General features: G+C 38.6%; 19 non-coding genes across 19 annotated transcripts; all 19 read right to left on the bottom strand.

Annotated features, from left to right (window-relative positions):
• Positions 1–14,037: 14,037 nt before the first annotated feature.
• Positions 14,038–14,110, bottom strand: TRNAR-UCG (transfer RNA arginine (anticodon UCG)). Its single transcript has one exon. It is a non-coding gene; the product is annotated as a tRNA-Arg (tRNA).
• A 243-nt stretch (positions 14,111–14,353) lies between these two features.
• Positions 14,354–14,426, bottom strand: TRNAR-UCG (transfer RNA arginine (anticodon UCG)). Its single transcript has one exon. It is a non-coding gene; the product is annotated as a tRNA-Arg (tRNA).
• A 405-nt stretch (positions 14,427–14,831) lies between these two features.
• TRNAR-UCG (transfer RNA arginine (anticodon UCG)) lies at positions 14,832–14,904 on the bottom strand. The gene has a single exon. It is a non-coding gene; the product is annotated as a tRNA-Arg (tRNA).
• Positions 14,905–15,474: 570 nt separating this feature from the next.
• Positions 15,475–15,547, bottom strand: TRNAR-UCG (transfer RNA arginine (anticodon UCG)). Its single transcript has one exon. It is a non-coding gene; the product is annotated as a tRNA-Arg (tRNA).
• Positions 15,548–15,902: 355 nt separating this feature from the next.
• Positions 15,903–15,975, bottom strand: TRNAR-UCG (transfer RNA arginine (anticodon UCG)). Its single transcript has one exon. It is a non-coding gene; the product is annotated as a tRNA-Arg (tRNA).
• An 872-nt stretch (positions 15,976–16,847) lies between these two features.
• TRNAR-UCG (transfer RNA arginine (anticodon UCG)) lies at positions 16,848–16,920 on the bottom strand. The gene has a single exon. It is a non-coding gene; the product is annotated as a tRNA-Arg (tRNA).
• A 90-nt stretch (positions 16,921–17,010) lies between these two features.
• TRNAR-ACG (transfer RNA arginine (anticodon ACG)) lies at positions 17,011–17,083 on the bottom strand. The gene has a single exon. It is a non-coding gene; the product is annotated as a tRNA-Arg (tRNA).
• Positions 17,084–17,793: 710 nt separating this feature from the next.
• On the bottom strand, positions 17,794–17,866 carry TRNAR-UCG (transfer RNA arginine (anticodon UCG)). The gene has a single exon. It is a non-coding gene; the product is annotated as a tRNA-Arg (tRNA).
• A 90-nt stretch (positions 17,867–17,956) lies between these two features.
• TRNAR-UCG (transfer RNA arginine (anticodon UCG)) lies at positions 17,957–18,029 on the bottom strand. Its single transcript has one exon. It is a non-coding gene; the product is annotated as a tRNA-Arg (tRNA).
• A 90-nt stretch (positions 18,030–18,119) lies between these two features.
• TRNAR-ACG (transfer RNA arginine (anticodon ACG)) lies at positions 18,120–18,192 on the bottom strand. The gene has a single exon. It is a non-coding gene; the product is annotated as a tRNA-Arg (tRNA).
• Positions 18,193–18,599: 407 nt separating this feature from the next.
• On the bottom strand, positions 18,600–18,672 carry TRNAR-UCG (transfer RNA arginine (anticodon UCG)). The gene has a single exon. It is a non-coding gene; the product is annotated as a tRNA-Arg (tRNA).
• A 403-nt stretch (positions 18,673–19,075) lies between these two features.
• Positions 19,076–19,148, bottom strand: TRNAR-UCG (transfer RNA arginine (anticodon UCG)). The gene has a single exon. It is a non-coding gene; the product is annotated as a tRNA-Arg (tRNA).
• A 543-nt stretch (positions 19,149–19,691) lies between these two features.
• TRNAR-UCG (transfer RNA arginine (anticodon UCG)) lies at positions 19,692–19,764 on the bottom strand. Its single transcript has one exon. It is a non-coding gene; the product is annotated as a tRNA-Arg (tRNA).
• Positions 19,765–19,854: 90 nt separating this feature from the next.
• On the bottom strand, positions 19,855–19,927 carry TRNAR-ACG (transfer RNA arginine (anticodon ACG)). The gene has a single exon. It is a non-coding gene; the product is annotated as a tRNA-Arg (tRNA).
• A 547-nt stretch (positions 19,928–20,474) lies between these two features.
• On the bottom strand, positions 20,475–20,547 carry TRNAR-UCG (transfer RNA arginine (anticodon UCG)). Its single transcript has one exon. It is a non-coding gene; the product is annotated as a tRNA-Arg (tRNA).
• A 90-nt stretch (positions 20,548–20,637) lies between these two features.
• Positions 20,638–20,710, bottom strand: TRNAR-UCG (transfer RNA arginine (anticodon UCG)). Its single transcript has one exon. It is a non-coding gene; the product is annotated as a tRNA-Arg (tRNA).
• A 90-nt stretch (positions 20,711–20,800) lies between these two features.
• On the bottom strand, positions 20,801–20,873 carry TRNAR-ACG (transfer RNA arginine (anticodon ACG)). The gene has a single exon. It is a non-coding gene; the product is annotated as a tRNA-Arg (tRNA).
• A 79-nt stretch (positions 20,874–20,952) lies between these two features.
• TRNAR-UCG (transfer RNA arginine (anticodon UCG)) lies at positions 20,953–21,025 on the bottom strand. Its single transcript has one exon. It is a non-coding gene; the product is annotated as a tRNA-Arg (tRNA).
• An 894-nt stretch (positions 21,026–21,919) lies between these two features.
• On the bottom strand, positions 21,920–21,992 carry TRNAR-UCG (transfer RNA arginine (anticodon UCG)). Its single transcript has one exon. It is a non-coding gene; the product is annotated as a tRNA-Arg (tRNA).
• Positions 21,993–22,473: the final 481 nt, after the last annotated feature.

Here is a 22,473-nt window from a genome sequence, read left to right as displayed (position 1 = left end):
CCAAGACTTACTAAACGGGATCGTTTGGGAAATGGCAGCGAACGTCACTTCATGCCACACATCCAGTGACTTTGCCCGAAGCTCAGTTTTGCACCAAGACTTACTAAACGAGATCGTTTGGGAAATGGAAGTTAACGTTACTTTGCTCTACACATCCAGTGACTTTGCCCGAAGCTCAGTTTTGCACCAAGACTTACTAAACGGGATCGTTTGGGAAATGTCAGCGAACGTTACTTTGTTCCACATATCCAGTGACTTTGCCCGAAGCTCAGTTATCCACCAAGACTTACTAAACGGGATCGTTTGGGAAATGGCAGCGAACGTCTTTTTTGGAGCAGGTTTGCATTTCAGTTTTCGCAAACGAGCTTCTTGAATATATGTGAATAACAAAAAACTATGTTACTTGCGTCATTCAAACTCTCCCACGAGTCGAGTGGTTCAACATTGTAAACACATTGACTAAAGCAGTAAGAAATATGACAATTAAACGCAATTTGTCCAATTTTAATCCTTTAACACTCGATCAGAAATTCTCAATTATTACAAAATCTTGACATATACATACATCTAGACAACAGAACTTGATAGACAACAATAACGTTAATTGATACAAGACTCAAAGTAGGTATCGCCAGGAAACCAATAAAGACCTGAAAACGTTTTAATAGCAAAATTACATTACCACTAACCCCCCCCCCCCCCCCCGAATCAAAAAGTGACAATCGGGAGAGTTCTCCCCCTTAATTACGTAACGAACATAATTGACCTCTTGTATACTAGAACTTTGATACTATAAAGCTTTCTCGTCTATTTACCTCTAAATATGCTGTACATAGTACTGGTAATACTCAATGGAAATGCGTTCATTGATTAAACCCAAAGTACTTAGATATAAAAACAAAAAGTACACTTCGTTGAAACTTGCTCGTGCCATGTAATATGAGAAGTCCTCCATTATCTCAGAATAGTGTCGACCCCCTCTGCATATGATTACCTTCCTGACCGTGTCACAGGAAACAAGCCATGAACGGGCTCATAAAGTAGCAGATGCTAGCTTTAGTACCAAAAATGAACGTTAGGATCGCCAGCATCATGTACTACTTTCTAAAAACCTATGACATCAAGAGGCTCTTCCCCGATTGGTTAAACCATGTAATCGGTTAAGCAGATTGTAATTTGCTTCTCAGTTTACTTGTCGTCTACAGTCAAAGGCAGGGAATTGTTAATGAAGTGAACTTTTTGCATATATCTATACACTTTTGATAAAACCCTGTTCTTGTAACGTAATTTGTGAACAGCCCCAATAAGATTCATTTATTCCACACATGAATATTGCAATCTGAAAAAAAGTAACAATCGAGAACTCTCCCTTAATTATGTAACAAACAGTTTGGACCTCTTGTATGCTAGCATATATACTAACATTTTGATAGTAAAGCTTTCTCGTCTATTTTGCCTCTTAATCAAAAGAACATACTGGAAATTGTACTAGTAATCCTCAATGGGAATGCCTTCCACTATAATTTTTAACTCTCTTTAAATGTGCTATTAGGTTTTTGTGTCAAATTATAATTTGTTACATAAATTTACCATACCCTTCCCACCTCCCATGGTAACAATTAGCAACATTGATTCAAACAACCTCTACTTCATGTTAAGTAATTTGTGAACAGCCCCAAAGCCCCCCCCCCAAGAAGATTTTGTTATTCCACACAGGAATATTGCAATTTGAATTCACACAGAATTCTTTATTCCACACAGGAATATTGCAATTTGAATTCACACAGAATTCTTTATTCCACACAGGAATATTGCAATTTGAATTCACACAGAATTCTTTATTCCACACAGGAATATTGCAATTTGAATTCACACAGAATTCTTTATTCCACACAGGAATATTGCAATTTGAATTCACACAGAATTCTTTATTCCACACAGGAATATTGCAATTTGAATTCACACAGAATTCTTTATTCCACACAGGAATATTGCAATTTGAATTCACACAGAATTCTTTATTCCACACAGGAATATTGCAATTTGAATTCACACAGAATTCTTTATTCCACACAGGAATATTGCAATTTGAATTCACACAGAATTCTTTATTCCACAGGAATATTGCAATTTGAATTCACACAGAAATCTTTATTCCACACAGGAATATTGCAATTTGAATTCACACAGTATTCTTTATTCCAATCAGGAATATTGCAATTTGAATTCACACAGTATTCTTTATTCCAAACAGGAATATTGCAATTTGAATTCGCACAGTATTCTTTATTCCAAACAGGAATATTGCAATTTGAATTCACACACATTTCTTTATTCCACACAGGAATATTGCAATTTGAATTTGCACACATTTCTTTATTCCACACAGGAATAATGTACTGGAAATTTGCACACATTTCTCTATTTCACACATGAATAATGTACTGGGAATTTGCGCACGTTTCATTATTTCACACATGAATAATGTACTGTGAATTTGCACACATTTCTTTATTCTATTCAAGAACATCGCCATTTGAATTTACACAGATTTTTTTATTCCAGACTGGAATATTACAATATAAATTCAAATAGAGGTCTAATAGTTAAACTTTAAAATATATTTTTCCTGGTAATACATAGACCTTTGTGGTACGAATAATAACATTCCCTGTAGGAAGCTTCGAATCTGTCTCGAAAAAGTTTGTTTCCGAACGCTAAATCTAACTGGCAATGATAGTCAGTTGAAACTTTCTCTTCAAGACCAGGGAGAAGAGTTATGTCAAAGGAATCAAAGAACATCTTCAGTGCCGTTTTACTTTTTAAAAAGTTTATATTGAAATCTCCCACAACAACTGTTGGAACAGAGGCATCATATCTAATATCGAATAACGGATTAAAATCCTCAAAAACTAATCTCAAACTCGCTCCGGGCGATTTGTATAACAACACAACACTCATCGGTTCATTTTCAATGGAAACATCTAACCAACAGCGTTCCACATGCGAATTTCTGAAAGGTCTATCGCTTCGCAAAACCCTATTTTCCAAATCGTTAACTAGATTTTCGGGTGTATCTTTTAAATAAATGGAAGAACCAAAAGCAATTCTACGTGCCGTTCTTGGCTGATAAATACCGCCCACTTCCTCCACGAAACTCATCGGTTTCCTTCTTCCACGTTTCAACAAAGCATAATAAGTGGGCATTTCTTATTACGGTACTGTCTGCTAAAATATCATCCAAATGTGCGTTTAAGGACTGCACATTATGATCATAAATGTAAACTTGTTCGTTCAAGAACGGTAATACAAGACTCTTCGTATCTCGCAATCTTTGAAGTTCCAATTCTACTTGATTGTTTTTAGGAGCATTTGGAACTTGAAATTTACCCTCAATATACAAACCGGAGGCGTTTCTTGCCCTACTACAAGCAACATATAAGTGAGTTCTTTCTAATTTCTTTCTAGGATTACAATGCACTACTACGGATGAGTACGTATCGCCTTGACTCTTGTGTATCGTAATAGCCTCGGAAATGACCAATGGAAACTGTCTTCTAGAGACTGAAACATTATTTTGCCTCCATTTTCTACTAAATGCCTTAACAACCTTCTCGACAGGAGTCCAAGTCCTGTTATAGTTATTCAGCTCGTACAATCCAAGACACTTTTGTCTCAACAACTTCCCAACATTAGCATCAGCAAACTCAATCCAAACCCTGAACGGAATTTGACCCCCGAGCCTATTAGTACCGTACTCTATCTTTCTTAACCAACCTGTCGCACCATTCGTAAGTCCATCAGACGTATCTACATTGTTAGTCATCATACATCTCGCACCACAAGCGAGTGTTAGTTCTTTAGGAAGACCATACGTATCAGACGTTGCTAGCGTTTGAACTTGGGAAAGAATGTTACTTTTAATTTCACTACTAAGATCACCATTTACAACATCTACTGAAAATGAAGTACACTTTTCCGTTCTCATTTTTAATAGAGTCTCTTGGTTAAATTGGTTGACTTCAACGTTAGTAGGGAAAAGATGTATCGCTTCTTTTGGCGGTACACGCTCTCTGGTTACTTCTAAACTTACGAATAAGTCTATATCATCCTGATTCATAGTTCCCACAGACATTCTATTCAAAGCTTCCGCAAACCTCTTATCATCTTTTTGCCTCATAATTTCTTCAAGCTCACTAAATTGGAATTCCTCCCATATTGGGTTACCAATTAAAGACGCATATGGATTGTCACTATCACTTTGACTTTGAAAAGCAAAATGATCCCGGACGGGTCTAAGTTGGTTAAAATCTCCAACTAAAAGTACAGAGACACCACCAAAATAATCTGGGCAACCCATTATCTCTTGCATTCTCGAGTTAACTCGGTTAAAAACCTTCGCACCAACCATTGATATCTCGTCAATAATTAATAACTTCACTTGACCATATATCAATCTACAATTGTGAAGAGTTTCACTTTCTAATCTGGAAATGTTTCCGGTAAATTGACTAACGGGTACACAAAAGGTACTATGCAAAGTCGCCCCACCTATATTAAAGGCAGCCTTGCCCGTAGGTGCGCATCGCAGAACTTTCACCTCCGAGGGATTAGACCCTGGTTGCTTATTGTAAAATCTAGTAACAGATTCAAATATAGCACTTATCAAAACGCTTTTTCCAACACCAGCGCCTCCTGTAACAAATAGCCTTTAAGGCGTTTCTTTGCACTTTATATGGTGCAGAACTTCATAAAATATTTCTTTTTGTTTCAAATTCAGCTTTCTAACAAGGGCATTGTATTCTGAATCATTAACTAACGTGACTGATGGAGCAACAGTTTTTTCCGCATTACCATCAAGAATATCTCTGTTAATATTTCCTATTGCCTCTTCCACTGTATTAACTAGAAATTCAGAATCTTCAACAATTAAAGACCTATCTATTTCATTTTGATGTTCCAATTCAGGTTGGATATTAGTAAGATCAGCTTCAATAGCTTCACTTTCGAAATCTCTCACAGCCTGTTCAATAGCTACTTCGTCAATTTCATTATGAAATTCTTTTCTAGATTCCGTTATAATCTCAAGTCTAAGCTCATACTCAGATTTTACATCCTTTGTCAAAATATCTCTACTCTCATCACGCCACGGCGAGAATAACATGATTTGTTCACGATAAAACTGCTCGGGATCTTTCACTAAATTGAATCTACGATACCGTATAATTTGAGAATGACCACGTTTTCTAATGAACCCTGAATCATTTTTCAGTTTTAACCCTTTACCACATTGAACTTCATCGCTCTCACCGTCATCAATATGACTTTGAGTTTTCGAAACTCTACGACTTCTGGAAATTTCATACCAAGCCGCAAATTGAGCTAACGTTACTGCCTCTAAATCATCTGGCCTTTGAACATAATGGTCTAACATTCCAGAAGCGAAAACATCCAAACTATCTTTGGACAATTGTTCAAGCTCAACTTTGCTTTTGAGAATATGAACACGATTCTCTGGCACATTTGTATTAACATAAATGCAAGCCCGACTACACCTGGAGACGGGAATTTGTAAAGCGCTATAAGCGGCTTCCTGCGCGCTTACCTCGTGCGCGTTCAAAAACTGATTAGCAATCACCTTCAACTTTTGCTTCACCGTATATTTATCTGACTGCGCTCGTTTAGCAGCTTCACGCAGAAGCATTGACATACCACGCTGAGATTTCCCTATATAAGACACGATATACATAACCAGAGCGTAAGGATCAAGAACAAACTGAATGTCCATATTCGCTTGCCAGAGGCGCAAAGTGCACGGGTTGTACGGATTAACCCTAGTATCTTTAGGGTGTCTTTTCAATAAAACCACTTTCCTTTTGAGATCATACGTAATGGCTTTAATATAATCATCTTCGGTTATACGCAACTTTTCCAACAACTCCTCAAAACTATCACCCACAATTCTTTTTCTTTCGATTGCAAAAGCTCATGCAATTTCTTGGAATTGTTCTTACACTTAAGTTCTTCGTCAAGAGTACCGGGTTCTCTTAAACTCAACTGACGGTCATTTTCGTCAACAATAAATTCAAGTTCTTCTGGAATTGGATCTAATATATCGCTCCTAACGGTTATCCCATGCTTGCAATGACGTTAACAAATCCCCATTATCATCGTTCAATTTACCAGCGCAAGAAATAACTTTATCAATATATTCCTCTACCTCTTTAACATTTGACAAGTCATCTTTAAGCTTAGGCGCATCTTTAATCCATATCAACCCATGTTGATGAGGAGAGCCTCTTTGCTGTATTTCAACCCTGAAGTAATAATCTTCAATAACACCAAGAGGGCCTAGCTTTTGCAGAGCTTTAAGAAGAGCCCGAAAACGGTGGTCAAAATATCTAGCACAAGTAACAGGATCATCCTGAATCAACTTTGCCTTTTCCGAAAAACTTAAATTGCCAATATCATCATTCGCTAAGCGATCCTGACCCGAAGTCACCCTCAATATGTTCAAAAGCTCAGGCCATTTGCCTTCCGCAGCTGAAAACGTTATAAAAAAGGTAGCCGTACCAAGCTGCCTAATCATAGCCATTAACTCTTTCTGCCTATGCTGCCAATATGAAGGCGAGGACTGCAAATTTTCTAATACTCTAAAACCATCATCCTGCTTAACAATTGAATCGAGTGCAAACCCAGCAGTGAAGTTTGAGCCATCTTTTCTCTTGGTTTTTCTCATACAAACTTGTATGGAATCTCTAACTTTCACAGTTTCCAACTTAACAAAAGTGTAAAACAATTTAGACGGATTTTTAGCACAACGCCTATCAGTATTACGAAGCTCCCACTTAGCAATGTCCCCAAAACTACCTTTAACCTTAAGGTCTCTCTTCTGACCCACATAAATACCGGGGAATGACAATTCCTCCGCGTCCTCGTCATAGAGTAAAGACATTGGCGTTTGACCTTCACCAGGAGCAAACTTAACATGCATGGTATTAGTGGGTAGGAAATCAGACAATGACACTAACAACGTGTCTTGATTCCCAACTGGGAATGAGTTAACTTCGTTAGATTCATTCCAAGTTTCATCGCTATCATTCTCATTCTCTACATACATTGACCCTTGTGGGTTTTCACTTAATGTATCACCATGGTTTAACTGACGGTCATTTTCGTCAACAATAAATTCAAGTTCTTCTGGAATTGGATCTAATATATCGCTCCTAACGGTTATCCCATGCTTAATATGTAACGGTGTTTTCACCAAAACCTTAAGAGCTTCGTGCATTTTTTTCGGCCTAACAGTTTCATACAAATAGGGTGTATTATATTGCATTCTCCTCATAAACTCAATTTGAATAGTATCTGTTTCACGAGGTAACCGTGGTAACACTGACACTGTAGACTCTACATTTATAGGAACGTTGACCACGTTTCCCTTAATCCCCCTTTGTTGATCACAATTTAACCTTCTTATTTGCATAAAAGATATTCTTGGTGAAATCATTCTTTCCTCCAAATTAGACAAATTAACTAGTTCTGCTGGAATTTCAGGGAATTCAAATCCATTTTCTCTAGAAAACTTGGGGATTTCGTTCTTTTTCACAGCTTTATTACAAGTACTACATAAAAATACTTTGTCACCTAATTCACGACCGTGAATCCCAGGAACAGCCAAAAGCACTGTAGACTTAACAAAGCTACCCGATGCTTTAAAAAAAAGACCTGAGCACCCTTCACATGGCCACGTTGGACCTTCTTTAATACTTTCAAAATAAGTCTACTCTATAAACAAAGGATTTGTCCTCCTTTCAGCCATAGACAATCTATTTCTAGAACGCTCTGGGTTTCTAACATTTACATTTTCACGCCTGACAGCCTTACTCAACTGATTTTTAACACGCTCAGTTTCAACGTACTCCAAATCTTGACGTTTACTAGCCATAGCCAACTGACTTTTAACACGTTCAGTTTCAACGTACTCTAAATCTTGACGTTTACTAGCCATAGCCAACTGACTTTTAACACGTTCAGTTTCAACGTACTCTAAATCTTGACGTTTACTAGCCATAGCCAACTGACTTTTAACACGTTCAGTTTCAACGTACTCTAAATCTTGGCGTTTATTAGCCATAGCCAACTGACTTTTAACACGTTCAGTTTCAACGTACTCTAAATCTTGGCGTTTATTAGCCATAGCCAACTGATTTCTAACACGTTCCGTTTCAACGTACTCTAAATCTTCGCGTTTACTAGCCATAGCCAACTGATTTCTAACACGTTCAGTTTCAACGTACTCTAAATCTTGACGTTTACTAGCCATAGCCAACTGACTTTTAACACGTTCAGTTTCAACGTACTCTAAATCTTGGCGTTTATTATCCATAGCCAACTGATTTCTAACACGTTCAGTTTCAACGTACTCTAAATTTTGTCGTTTACTAGCCATAGCCAACTGACTTTTAACACGTTCAGTTTCAACGTACTCTAAATCTTGACGTTTACTAGCCATAGCCAACTGACTTTTAACACGTTCAGTTTCAACGTACTCTAAATCTTGGCGTTTATTAGCCATAGCCAACTGACTTTTAACACGTTCAGTTTCAACGTACTCTAAATCTTGGCGTTTATTAGCCATAGCCAACTGATTTCTAACACGTTCAGTTTCAACGTACTCTAAATCTTCGCGTTTACTAGCCATAGCCAACTGATTTCTAACACGTTCAGTTTCAACGTACTCTAAATCTTGACGTTTACTAGCCATAGCCAACTGACTTTTAACACGTTCAGTTTCAACGTACTCTAAATCTTGGCGTTTATTATCCATAGCCAACTGATTTCTAACACGTTCAGTTTCAACGTACTCTAAATTTTGTCGTTTACTAGCCATAGCCAACTGACTTTTAACACGTTCAGTTTCAACGTACTCTAAATCTTGCCGTTTATTAGCCATACTTAACTGGTTCTTAACTCTTTCGCTTGCTCTATACCACTCATCAAACCTTTTAACTCTCTTGGTAAGTATGCCAACCTGATTTTCCCTTTCACGATATGACTCATTCTCCCGCTTTTTGGCCATTGATCGCGCCTCTTTCATTCTATACTCTTCATTCTGTCTCAAAATTCTCATTCTCTCTAACGGATACACATTACCATGAGACGTACAAGGTAATTGTTCATCGTTCGCTACCATTGTCGAACTATTTGCTTTATTACTAACTAAATTCATAGGTTCATCGTCAGTAACCAGCTCTGAGTTTACAAAAGAGCGATCTGAACCAGAACTACCGTGGCCGACTGGCGACGCCATAGAACTATCAAACATATTAGGACTGGACGTTCTAGCACCGCTCCCTTCACCCTTAGCTTTTTTCTGAGCAGCTAAAACTCGTCTCCTTTAATTTTCTCTCTGTTTAAACTCTGGATCCGACCTTTTTGCCCTCATCCTTTCCCTAGCTTTACGCTTTCGCATTTCCTCCTTACTCTCAACATTATCTTCCTCCATTTTACATACAAAAATTCAAATACTCACAAAAAGAAGCGGCAAAAACCCGCTGGCTCTTTACAACCACTTAATTTCACTTAATCTCCAACTTTCAACAACAATAATATACCGGTAGTTTTATTGACAACCTACTAGCATAGAAATTCTCATTAAGAATGGCTCCCGCGGAGTAAAAAGGTCAATTTTCAACTAGGTGGGCGTTATCTCATTAGATTTGAAAATTATAATTTTTGATTTTTTCGGACTGTTATCTAAAGCTAGGTGGTTTTAGGTCAAAGAAACGAGTAGTGTATACACAATAGTGGAAGCTTTAGTCTTATTCAAAACATAAATATTTATTTTTATTTCTCTAAAATTTGCTTAAAAATGTTTATTTTAACCCTGCCCAACAGTTTGGATTTTTTTAAAGCAATCTTAGAATCAAAGCTCATAAAATATTTTTTAACAAAAGAATAAATGTTTAATATTCTTATTAATAATAAATCAAGAGGATTAAAAAATGTCAGTTTAATTTAAGCTTTAATCATGATTACACTACAGCTACACTACTCGTACACAAACAAGGAGTATAAACCCATTAGTGGAAACAGTATTTTTATTCAAATATGAAACAATCCCGCTTATGTTTATCATCTCTGGACATTGGTAAAAATTCACTCCATTACTCCTAGGTATGCACAGGATTTTAGTCCTTTATAACTCAAATTCATCTGATTATGTTTTAAAAAAATGTTTCCTTATCATTGTGGTGTTTCGGGAGGGTAAAAAATATTTAAAACGCCGCTTATAAAATATATAGTTTCAACTTCTTAATTCTTTAAGAAAAGAAATTTAAAACACCCAAGGAGTATGAACAGAGGTGTGGAAGTTTCAAAGACGGCCGCGGATTGAAAACATCTTTCTAATTGTGTACCAACAACGCGAATGTGCCCAAAACAGGGAAACACAACCTGCCACACTTACGATAGTTTCGCACTTACCAACCGTTACCTCTCTAACTGAGACAGTGACACAACAAACTGCATTTGTTATTTATCCTAATTCAACTCCTCTACTCCGTCTCTATTAACATCAATACTCGACCTATTTTAACTTTCTAGAGTTTCCATGATTAGTAATACAGTGGGCTAAATTCATAAATACTCGCTCTGTATTAACTATGAAATGTGTACAGTGTATCGACTTTATACGCAATCTTCATTACTCGTCCTATATAAACTTTGACTATATGGTTTTAGCAAAGAGGGTAGAAAGAGGGGGAGTAGAAGCTAGCGGCTTTGGCAAGGCATTTTGGGTGTTCTCGCTTTTCTTTTTTATTTATTTGTTATATTTTCCTCCTAATATCCGGTTCACCGTATTTCAACCAATAAGAGGGCAGAGAAAGATGCGCGCGCACACCGGAAGCTTAGAGGTAAACTTTCAAAGCGAGAACACTCCAGCCAAGCTTTCTACTCCCCCTCTTTCTACCCTCTTCGGTTTTAGTTATCACAGGTTTTTCTTAAATAATTTAATAAATATTATTGATATTTATAATTTTAATCGTCAATTATGTAAAGCTATTCTAGTTAAATCGTTTATAGAAACGTTATTCTATTATCATTTGAAACTTTGCTAATATAGACATTTTAAGTGCAGCATGCACCCTTTGTTTCGCCTTTCCCAATTAGGTAGAATATAAGGGTGTCGAACTACAGTTATATGCAAGAACAACCGCAAATGCGAAAACCTTTGGTGGACAACCCACCCTAGGGAGGCTAGACATTTCTCGTAACCCTAGCCGGTCGCCGCGAATGTCTTAAACTCCACGATGACGATGGAGTTAGAAGCCAATGAGGCCGATTGGTGTCTATGTGGAATAGACGGAAGACCAGTAGATGGTGGTGATTAGAAGCCAGGATGTACAGACTGGTGTCCAAGTGGGATGGTCAAAGACCAGAAGATGGTGGTGATTAGAAGCCAGTATGTACAGACTGGTGTCCAAGTGGGATGGACAAAGACCAGAAGATGGTGGTGATTAGAAGCCAGTATGTACAGACTGTTGTCCGTGTGGGATGGACAAAGACCAGAAGATGGTGAAGTGAGAACTCAAGTAGAGGAGCTATTTCCGTGACTGTGAATGCAGTTTGGAAATGGCGAACACGTTTGCTACGATTTGGAAACTGCGAACGCGGTCACGTGGGTGTAACAACAGACACACACACAGACACACAAACACGATCGTACCAGCACTTCTCCGTGACATTAGTCACTCGGAGAGGTCCGTAATTACTACCCGTTTACCATTAGCCCTTTTACTACTCTAATTGCCACCATGAACTTTTCATGTATTATAAAATCTTAACCTGATTATTTAAGAGTGTATTTAACTTTCGGATCACTCTGAACCGCTGATGTGTCTTCATTTCAGACACGAAAATCAGAGCCCAAAGTTTACTTCACCTCAGGTCTCAATAAATTACTCTTTGTTTCACTAAGCCTATTGCGGACAATACTTGATATACCCGCCCGAGTCTTGGTCTTAGTTTTCTTCATGAAATCACTAGACCAAGGATTATTCTATATACAGATGTAGTATAGCTTAAGTAAAATATAAACAGCCATTTCATATAACAATATTAAAAGCAATCTTTGGAATATCAAAATGAAACAGAGCTTTAAAGCTACAAAAGTACTAAATGCATCATAATTACGAAAAATACTTCCACACATTCACTTTATATTATGAAAAAAGGGAATATTAAGGTTCTGTATGATTTCTTAACACATCAACACAAGGCTAACTGCTAACGCGACGCACTAGTGTAACAATGGACGGACACACACAGACAAAAATATAGACTGCTTTTTAACTCTTTCCGTATTAATTTTGAGATGAAAATCAAGATTATCTTAAATATTAAAATAAATATAATTAATATTAAATATTTTCTTCGTTAGTTGTTCGCCTTATTGAGCGTTACATCGTTTTGATAAAGAACAATTAAACATTCTTGAAATACTTGACTAATATTGGCGTTTGAAATGAAGCATACGCCGGTTGCTTTGCCTTACTCAAATAGGTAGTATATAAGGGTGTCGAACTACAGTTAAGAGCAAGAACAACTGCAATTGCGAAAACCTTTGGTGGACAACCCACCCTAGGGAGGCTAGACGTTTCTCGTAACCCTAGCTGATCGCCGCGAATGTCTTAAACCAAACGATGACGATGGAGTTAGAAGCCAATGAGACAGATTGGTGTCTATGTGGAATAGACGGAAGACCAGTAGATGGTGGTGATTAGAAGCCAGTATGTACAGACTGGTGTTCAAGTGGAATGGACAAAGACCAGAAGATGGTGGGATTTAGAAGTCTGTATGTACAGACCGGTGTCCAAGTGGAATGGACGAAGACCAGAAAATGGTGGTGATTAGAAGTCAGTATGTACAGACCGGTGTCCATGTGGGATGGACGAAGACCAAAAGATGGTGGTGATTAGAAGCTAGTATGTACAGACTGGTGTCCAAGTGGAATGGACGAGGACCAGAAGATAATGGTGATTAGAATCCAGTATGTACAGTTTGGTGTCCCTGTGAAATGGACAAAGACCAGAAGATGGTGGTGTGAGAACTCAAGTAGAGTAGCTATTTCCGTGACTGTGAATGCAGTTCGGAAATGGCGAAAACGTTTGCTCCGATTTGGAAATTGCGAACGCGGTCACGTGGGTGTGACAACAGACAAACACACAAACAAACAAACAAACAGACACACACGATCGTTACAGAACCTCTCCGTGACATACGTCACTCGGAGAGGTAATAACAACAGACAAACACACAAACAAACAAACAAACAGACACACACGATCGTTACAGAACCTCTCCGTGACATACGTCACTCGGAGAGGTAAAAATCAACACCAAACTTGCCAGGACTCGAACCTGGAATCTTCTGCTCCGTAGGCAGACACGTTGTCCATTGCGCAACAAGCCAGTTAGAATCTAACAAAATGATATTGAAGCGTTGCAATGTTAATAATTTGCCTGCTAGAAATCTGTTATAAATGTAAATAACGAGCTTGCCAGGACTCGAACCAGGAATCTTCGGCTCCGTAGGCAGACGCGTTATCCATTGCGCCACAAGCCCGTTAGAGTCTGACAAAATGCTATTGAAGAATTGCAATATTATTTATTTGCCTTCTAATGTATGCTAGAAATCTGTTATAAATGTAAATAACGAGCTTGCCACGGATCGAACCTGGAATCTTCTGCTTCGAAGGCAAACGCGTTATCCATTACGCCACAAGCCCGTTCTTTGTATTACAAAAAAACTTTTTCTAAACATTGTATTTATACGATATTTTCCTTTATGACGTATGAAAGACCTACAAAAATCAAAACCGAGCTTGCCAGTACTCCAACCTGGAATCTTCTGCTCCGTAGGCAGACACGTTGTCCATTGCGCCACAAGCCAGTTAGAATCTAACAAAATGATATTGAAGCGTTGCAATATTAATAATTTGCCTGCTAGAAATCTGTTATAAATGTAAATAACGAGCTTGCCAGGACTCGAACCTGGAATCTTCTGCTTCGAAGGCAGACGCGTTATCCATTACGACACAAGCCCGTGCTTTGTATTACAAAACATTTTTTCCAAACATAGTATTTATACGATATTTTCTTTTTTGATGTATAAAAAACCTATGAAAATCAACACCGAGCTTGCCAGGACTCGAACGTGGAATCTTCTGCTCCGTAGGCAGACACGTTGTCCATTGCGCCACAAGCCAGTTAGAACCTAACAAAATGATATTGAAGCGTTGCAATATTAATAATTTGCCTGCTAGAAATCTGTTATAAATGTAAATAACGAGCTTGCCAGGACTCGAACCTGGAATCTTCTGCTTCGAAGGCAGACGCGTTATCCATTATGCCACAAGCCCGTGCTTCGTATTACAAAACATTTTTTCCAAACATTGTATTTATAAGATATTTTCTTTTATGACGTGTAAAAGACCTATAAAAATCAACACCGAGCTTGCCAGGACTCGAACCTGGAATCTTCTGCTCCGTAGGCAGACACGTTGTCCATTGGGCAACAAGCCAATTAGAATCTAACAAAATGATATTGAAGCGTGGCAATATTAAAAATTTGCCTGCTAGAAATCTGTTATAAATGTAAATAACGAGCTTGCCAGGAGTCGAACCTGAAATCTTCTGCTCCGGAGGCAGACGCGTTATCCATTGCGCCACCAGCCCGTTAGAGTCTGACAAAATTTATTGAAGAATTGCAATATTATTTATTTGCCTTCTAAAATACGCTAGAAATCTGTTATAAATGTAAATAACGAGCTTGCCACGACTCGAACCTGGAATCTTCTGCTTCGAAGGCAGACGCGTTATCCATTACGCCACAAGCCCGTGCTTTGTTTTACATAACATTTTTTCCAAGCATTGTATTTATAAAATATTTTCTTTTATGACGTATAAAAGATCTATAAAAATCAACACCGAGCTTGCCAGGACTCGAACCTGGAATCTTCTGCTTCGAAGCCAGACGCATTATCCGTTACGCCACAAGCCCGTGCTTTGTTTTACAAAAAAACTTTTTCTAAACATTGTATTTATACGATATTTTCCTTTATGACGTATAAAAGACCTATAAAAATCAACACCGAGCTTGCCAGGACTCGAACCTGGAATCTTCTGACCCGTAGGCACACGCGTTGTCCATTTTGCCACAAGCCAGTTAGAATCTTACAAAATGATATTGTAGCATTGCAATATTATTAATTTGCCTGCTAGAAATATGTTATAAATGTAAATAACGAGCTTGCCACGACTCGAACCTGGAATCTTCTGCTTCGAAGGCAGACGCGTTATCTATTACGCCACAAGCCCGTGCTTTGTCTTACAAAACATTTTTTCCAAACATTGTATTTATAAGATATTTTCTTTTATGACGTATAAAAGACCTATAAAAATCAACACCGAGCTTGCCAGGACTCGAACTTGGAATCTTCTGCTTCGAAGGCAGACGCGTTATCCGTTACGCCACAAGCCCGTGCTTTGTTTTACAAAAAAACTTTTTCCAAACATTGTATTTATACGATATTTTCCTTTATGACGTATAAAAGACCTATAAAAATCAACACCGAGCTTGCCAGTACTCCAACCTGTGATCTTCTGCTCCGTAGGCAGACACGTTGTCCATTGCGCCACAAGCCAGTTAGAAATCTGTTATAAATGTAAATAACGAGCTTGCCAGGACTAGAACCAGGAATCTTCTGCTCCGCAGGCAGACGCGTTATCCATTGCGCCACAAACCCGTTAGAGTCTGACAAAATGCTATTGAAGAATTGCAAGATTATTTATTTGCCTTCTAATATTTGCTAGAAATCTCTTATAAATGTAAATAGCGAGCTTGCCAGGACTCGAACCTGGAATCTTCTGCTTCGAAGGCAGACGCGTTATCCATTACGCCACAAGCCCGTGCTTTGTATTACAAAACATTTTTTCCAAACATTGTTTATTATAAGATATTTTCTTTTATGACGTACAAAAGACCCATAAAAATCAACACCGAGCTCCCCAGGACTCGAATCTGGAATCTTCTGCTCCCTAGGCAGACACGTTGTCCATTGCGCCACAAGCCAGTTAGAATCTAACAAAATGATATTGAAGCGTTGCAATATTAATAATTTGCCTGCTAGAAATCTGTTATAAATGTAAATAACGAGCTTGCCAGGACTCGAACCTAGAATCTTCGGCTTCGAAAGCAGACGCGTTATCCATTACGCCACAAGCCCATGCTTCGTATTACAAAACATTTTTTCCAAACATTGTATTTATACGATATTTTCTTTTATGACGTATATAAGACCCATAAATATCAACACCGAGCTTGCCAGGACTCGAACGTGGAATCTGCTCCGTAGGCAGACACGTTGTCCATTGCGCCACAAGCCAGTTAGAATCTAACAAAATGATATTGAAGCGTTGCAATAATAATAATTTGCCTGCTAGAAATCTGTTATAAATTTAAATAACGAGCTTACCAGGACTAGAACCAGGAATCTTCTGCTCCGTAGGCAGACACGTTGTCCATTGCGCCACAAGCCAGTTAGAGTCTAACAAAATGATATTGAAGCGTTGCAATATTAATAATTTGCCTGCTAGAAATCTGTTATAAATGTAAATAACGAGCTTGCCAGGACTAGAACCTAGAATCTTCTGCTTCGAATGCAGACGCGTTATCCATTACGCCACAAGCCCGTTAGAGTCTGACGAATGCTATTGAAGAATTGCAAGATTATTTATTTGCCTTCTAATATGTGCTAGAAATCTCTTATAAATGTAAATAGCGAGCTTGCCAGGACTCGAACCTGGAATCTTCTGCTTCGAAGGCAGACGCGTTATCCATTACGCCACAAGCCCGTGCTTTGTATTACAAAACATTTTTTCCAAACATTGTATTTATAAGATATTTTCTTTCATGACGTAAAAAAGACCTATAAAAATCAACACCGAGCTTGCCAGGACTCGAACCTGGAATCTTCTGCTCCGTAGGCAGACGCGTTGTCCATTGCGCTACAAGCCCGTGATTTGTATTACAAAAAATGCTTTGCAAACATTGTATTTATACGATATTTTCTTTTATGACGTATGAAAGACCTATAAAAAAAAACAACGAGTTTGCCGGTACTCCAACCTGGAATCTTCTTCTCCGTAGGCAGACGCGTTATCCATTGCGCCACAAGCCCGTTAGAGTCCGACAAAATGATATTGAAGCATTGCAATATTATTGATTTGCCTGCTAGAAACGGTTATAAATGTAAATAGCGAGCTTGCCATGACTCGAACCTGGAATCTTCTGCTTCGAAGGCAGACGCGTTCTCCATTACGTCACAAGCCCGTGCTTTGTATTACAAAACATTTTTTCCAAACATTGTATGTATAAGATATTTTCTTTTATGACGTATAAAAGACCCATAAAAATCAACACCGAGCTTGCCAGGACTCGAACCTGGAGTCTTCTGCTCCGTAGGCAGACACGTTGTCCATTGCGCCACATGCCAGTTAGAATCTAACAAAATGATATTGAAGCGTTGCAATATTAATAATTTGCCTGCTAGAAATCTGTTATAAATGTATATAACGAGCTTGCCATGACTAGAACCAGGAATCTTCTGCTCCGTAGGCAGACACGTTGTCCACTGCGCCACAAGCCAGTTAGAGTCTAACAAAATGATATTGGAGCGTTGCAATATTATTAATTTGCCTGCTAGAAACAGTAATAAATGTAAAGAACGAGCTTGCCAGGACTCGAACCTGGAATCTTCTGCTTCGAAGGCAGACGCGTTATCCATTACGCCACAAGCCCGTTAGAGTCTGACAAAATGCTATTGAAGAATTGCAAGATTATTTATTTGCCTTCTAATATATGCTAGGAATCTCTTATAAATGTAAATAGCAAGCTTGCCAGGACTCGAACCTGGAATCTTCTGCTTCGAAGGCAGACGCGTTATCCATTACGCCACAAGCCCGTGTTTTGTACTACAAAACATTTTTTCCAAACATTGTATTTATAAGATATTTTCTTTTATGACGTATAAAAGACCTATAAAAATCAACACCGAGCTTGCCAGGACTCGAACCTGGAATCTTCTGCTCCGTAGGCAGACGCGTTAACCATTGCGCCACAACTCCGTTAGAGTCTGACAAAATGCTATTGAAGAACTGCAAGATTATTTATTTGCCTTCTAATATATGCTAGAAATCCCTTATAAATGTAAATAGCGAGCTTGCCATTACTCGAACCTGGAATCTTCTGCTTCGAAGGCAGACGCGTTATCCATTACGCCACAAGCCCGTGCTTTGTATTACAAAACATTTTTTCCAAACATTGTTTATTATAAGATATTTTCTTTTATGACGTACAAAAGACCCATAAAAATCAACACCGAGCTCCCCAGGACTCGAATCTGGAATCTTCTGCTCCCTAGGCAGACACGTTGTCCATTGCGCCACAAGCCAGTTAGAATCTAACAAAATGATATTGAAGCGTTGCAATATTAATAATTTGCCTGCTAGAAATCTGTTATAAATGTAAATAACGAGCTTGCCAGGACTCGAACCTAGAATCTTCTGCTTCGAAAGCAGACGCGTTATCCATTACGCCACAAGCCCATGCTTCGTATTACAAAACATTTTTTCCAAACATTGTATTTATACGATATTTTCTTTTATGACGTATATAAGACCCATAAATATCAACACCGAGCTTGCCAGGACTCGAACGTGGAATCTGCTCCGTAGGCAGACACGTTGTCCATTGCGCCACAAGCCAGTTAGAATCTAACAAAATGATATTGAAGCGTTGCAATAATAATAATTTGCCTGCTAGAAATCTAGTATAAATTTAAATAACGAGTTTACCAGGACTAGAACCAGGAATCTTCTGCTCCGTAGGCAGACGCGTTATCCATTGCGCCACAAACCCGTTAGAGTCTGACAAAATGCTATTGAAGAATTGCAAGATTATTTATTTGCCTTCTAATATTTGCTAGAAATCTCTTATAAATGTAAATAGCGAGCTTGCCAGGACTCGAACCTGGAATCTTCTGCTTCGAAGGCAGACGCGTTATCCATTACGCCACAAGCCCATGCTTCGTATTACAAAACATTTTTTCCAAACATTGTATTTATACGATATTTTCTTTTATGACGTATATAAGACCCATAAATATCAACACCGAGCTTGCCAGGACTCGAACGTGGAATCTGCTCCGTAGGCAGACACGTTGTCCATTGCGCCACAAGCCAGTTAGAATCTAACAAAATGATATTGAAGCGTTGCAATAATAATAATTTGCCTGCTAGAAATCTGTTATAAATTTAAATAACGAGCTTACCAGGACTAGAACCAGGAATCTTCTGCTCCGTAGGCAGACACGTTGTCCATTGCGCCACAAGCCAGTTAGAGTCTAACAAAATGATATTGAAGCGTTGCAATATTAATAATTTGCCTGCTAGAAATCTGTTATAAATGTAAATAACGAGCTTGCCAGGACTAGAACCTAGAATCTTCTGCTTCGAATGCAGACGCGTTATCCATTACGCCACAAGCCCGTTAGAGTCTGACGAATGCTATTGAAGAATTGCAAGATTATTTATTTCCTGCTAGAAACGGTTATAAATGTAAATAGCGAGCTTGCCAGGACTCGAACCTGGAATCTTCTGCTTCGAAGGCAGACGCGTTATCCATTACGCCACAAGCCCATGCTTTGTATTACAAAACATTTTTTCCAAACATTGTATTTATAAGATATTTTCTTTCATGACGTAAAAAAGACCTATAAAAATCAACACCGAGCTTGCCAGGACTCGAACCTGGAGTCTTCTGCTCCGTAGGCAGACGCGTTATCCATTGCGCCACAAGCCCGTTAGAGTCCGACAAAATGATATTGAAGCATTGCAATATTATTGATTTGCCTGCTAGAAACGGTTATAAATGTAAATAGCGAGCTTGCCATGACTCGAACCTGGAATCTTCTGCTTCGAAGGCAGACGCGTTCTCCATTACGTCACAAGCCCGTGCTTTGTATTTCAAAACATTTTTTCCAAACATTGTATGTATAAGATATTTTCTTTTATGACGTATAAAAGACCCATAAAAATCAACACCGAGCTTGCCAGGACTCGAACCTGGAGTCTTCTGCTCCGTAGGCAGACACGTTGTCCATTGCGCCACATGCCAGTTAGAATCTAACAAAATGATATTGAAGCGTTGCAATATTAATAATTTGCCTGCTAGAAATCTGTTATAACTGTATATAACGAGCTTGCCATGACTAGAACCAGGAATCTTCTGCTCCGTAGGCAGACACGTTGTCCATTGCGCCACAAGCCAGTTAGAGTCTAACAAAATGATATTGGAGCGTTGCAATATTATTAATTTGCCTGCTAGAAACAGTTATAAATGTAAAGAACGAGCTTGCCAGGACTCGAACCTGGAATCTTCTGCTTCGAAGGCAGACGCGTTATCCATTACGCCACAAGCCCGTTAGAGTCTGACAAAATGCTATTGAAGAATTGCAAGATTATTTATTTGCTTTCTAATATATGCTAGGAATCTCTTATAAATGTAAATAGCGAGCTTGCCAGGACTCGAACCTGGAATCTTCTGCTTCGAAGGCAGAGGCGTTATCCATTACGCCACAAGCCCGTGTTTTGTACTAAAAAACATTTTTTCCAAACATTGTATTTATAAGATATTTTCTTTTATGACGTATAAAAGACCTATAAAAATCAACACCGAGCTTGCCAGGACTCGAACCTGGAATCTTCTGCTCCGTAGGCAGACGCGTTAACCATTGCGCCACAAGCCAGTTAGAGTCTAACAAAATGATATTGGAGCGTTGCAATATTATTAATTTGCCTGCTAGAAACAGTTATAAATGTAAAGAACGAGCTTGCCAGGACTCGAACCTGGAATCTTCTGCTTCGAAGGCAGACGCGTTATCCATTACGCCACAAGCCCGTTAGAGTCTGACAAAATGCTATTGAAGAACTGCAAGATTATTTATTTGCCTTCTAATATATGCTAGAAATCCCTTATAAATGTAAATAGCGAGCTTGCCATTACTCGAACCTGGAATCTTCTGCTTCGAAGGCAGACGCGTTATCCATTACGCCACAAGCCCGTGTTTTGTATTACAAAACATTTTTTCCAAACATTGTATTTATAAGATATTTTCTTTTATGACGTATAAAAGACCTATAAAAATCAACACCGAGCTTGCCAGGACTCGAACCTGGAATCTTCTGCTTCGAAGGCAGACGCGTTATCCATCACGTCACAAGCCCGTTAGAGTCTGACAAAATGCTATTGAAGAACTGCAAGATTATTTATTTGCGTTCTAATATATGCTAGAAATCCCTTATAAATGTAAATAGCGAGCTTGCCATTACTCGAACCTGGAATCTTCTGCTTCGAAGGCAGACGCGTTATCCATTACGCCACAAGCCCGTGTTTTGTATTACAAAACATTTTTTCCAAACATTGTATTTATAAGATATTTTCTTTTATGACGTATAAAAGACCTATAAAAATCAACACCGAGCTTGCCAGGACTCGAACCTGGAATCTTCTGCTTCGAAGGCAGACGCGTTATCCATCACGTCACAAGCCCGTGCTTTGTATTACAAAACATTTTTTCCAAACATTGTATTTATAAGATATTTTCTTTTATGATGTATATAAGACCCATAAATATCAACACCGAGCTTGCCAGGACTCGAACCTGGAATCTTCTGCTCCGTAGGCAGACACGTTGTCCATTGCGCCACAAGCCAGTTAGAGTCTAACAAAATGATATTGGAGCGTTGCAATATTATTAATTTGCCTGCTAGAAACAGTTATAAATGTAAAGAACGAGCTTGCCAGGACTCGAACCTGGAATCTTCTGCTTCGAAGGCAGACGCGTTATCCATTACGCCACAAGCCCGTTAGAGTCTGACAAAATGCTATTGAAGAACTGCAAGATTATTTATTTGCCTTCTAATATATGCTAGAAATCCCTTATAAATGTAAATAGCGAGCTTGCCATTACTCGAACCTGGAATCTTCTGCTTCGAAGGCAGACGCGTTATCCATTACGCCACAAGCCCGTGTTTTGTATTACAAAACATTTTTTCCAAACATTGTATTTATAAGATATTTTCTTTTATGACGTATAAAAGACCTATAAAAATCAACACCGAGCTTGCCAGGACTCGAACCTGGAATCTTCTGCTTCGAAGGCAGACGCGTTATCCATCACGTCACAAGCCCGTGCTTTGTATTACAAAACATTTTTTCCAAACATTGTATTTATAAGATATTTTCTTTTATGACGTATATAAGACCCATAAATATCAACACCGAGCTTGCCAGGACTCGAACCTGGAATCTTCTGCTCCGTAGGCAGACACGTTGTCCATTGCGCC

The sequence above is a fragment of the Phalangium opilio genome, unplaced genomic scaffold, assembly GCF_054372755.1.
Source record: "Phalangium opilio isolate 3A_F unplaced genomic scaffold, DU_Popi_V2 ptg000031l_1, whole genome shotgun sequence".
In the NCBI taxonomy this organism is placed as follows: Eukaryota; Metazoa; Arthropoda; class Arachnida; order Opiliones; family Phalangiidae; genus Phalangium; species Phalangium opilio.
This window is presented reverse-complemented; position numbering and strand designations above follow the sequence as displayed.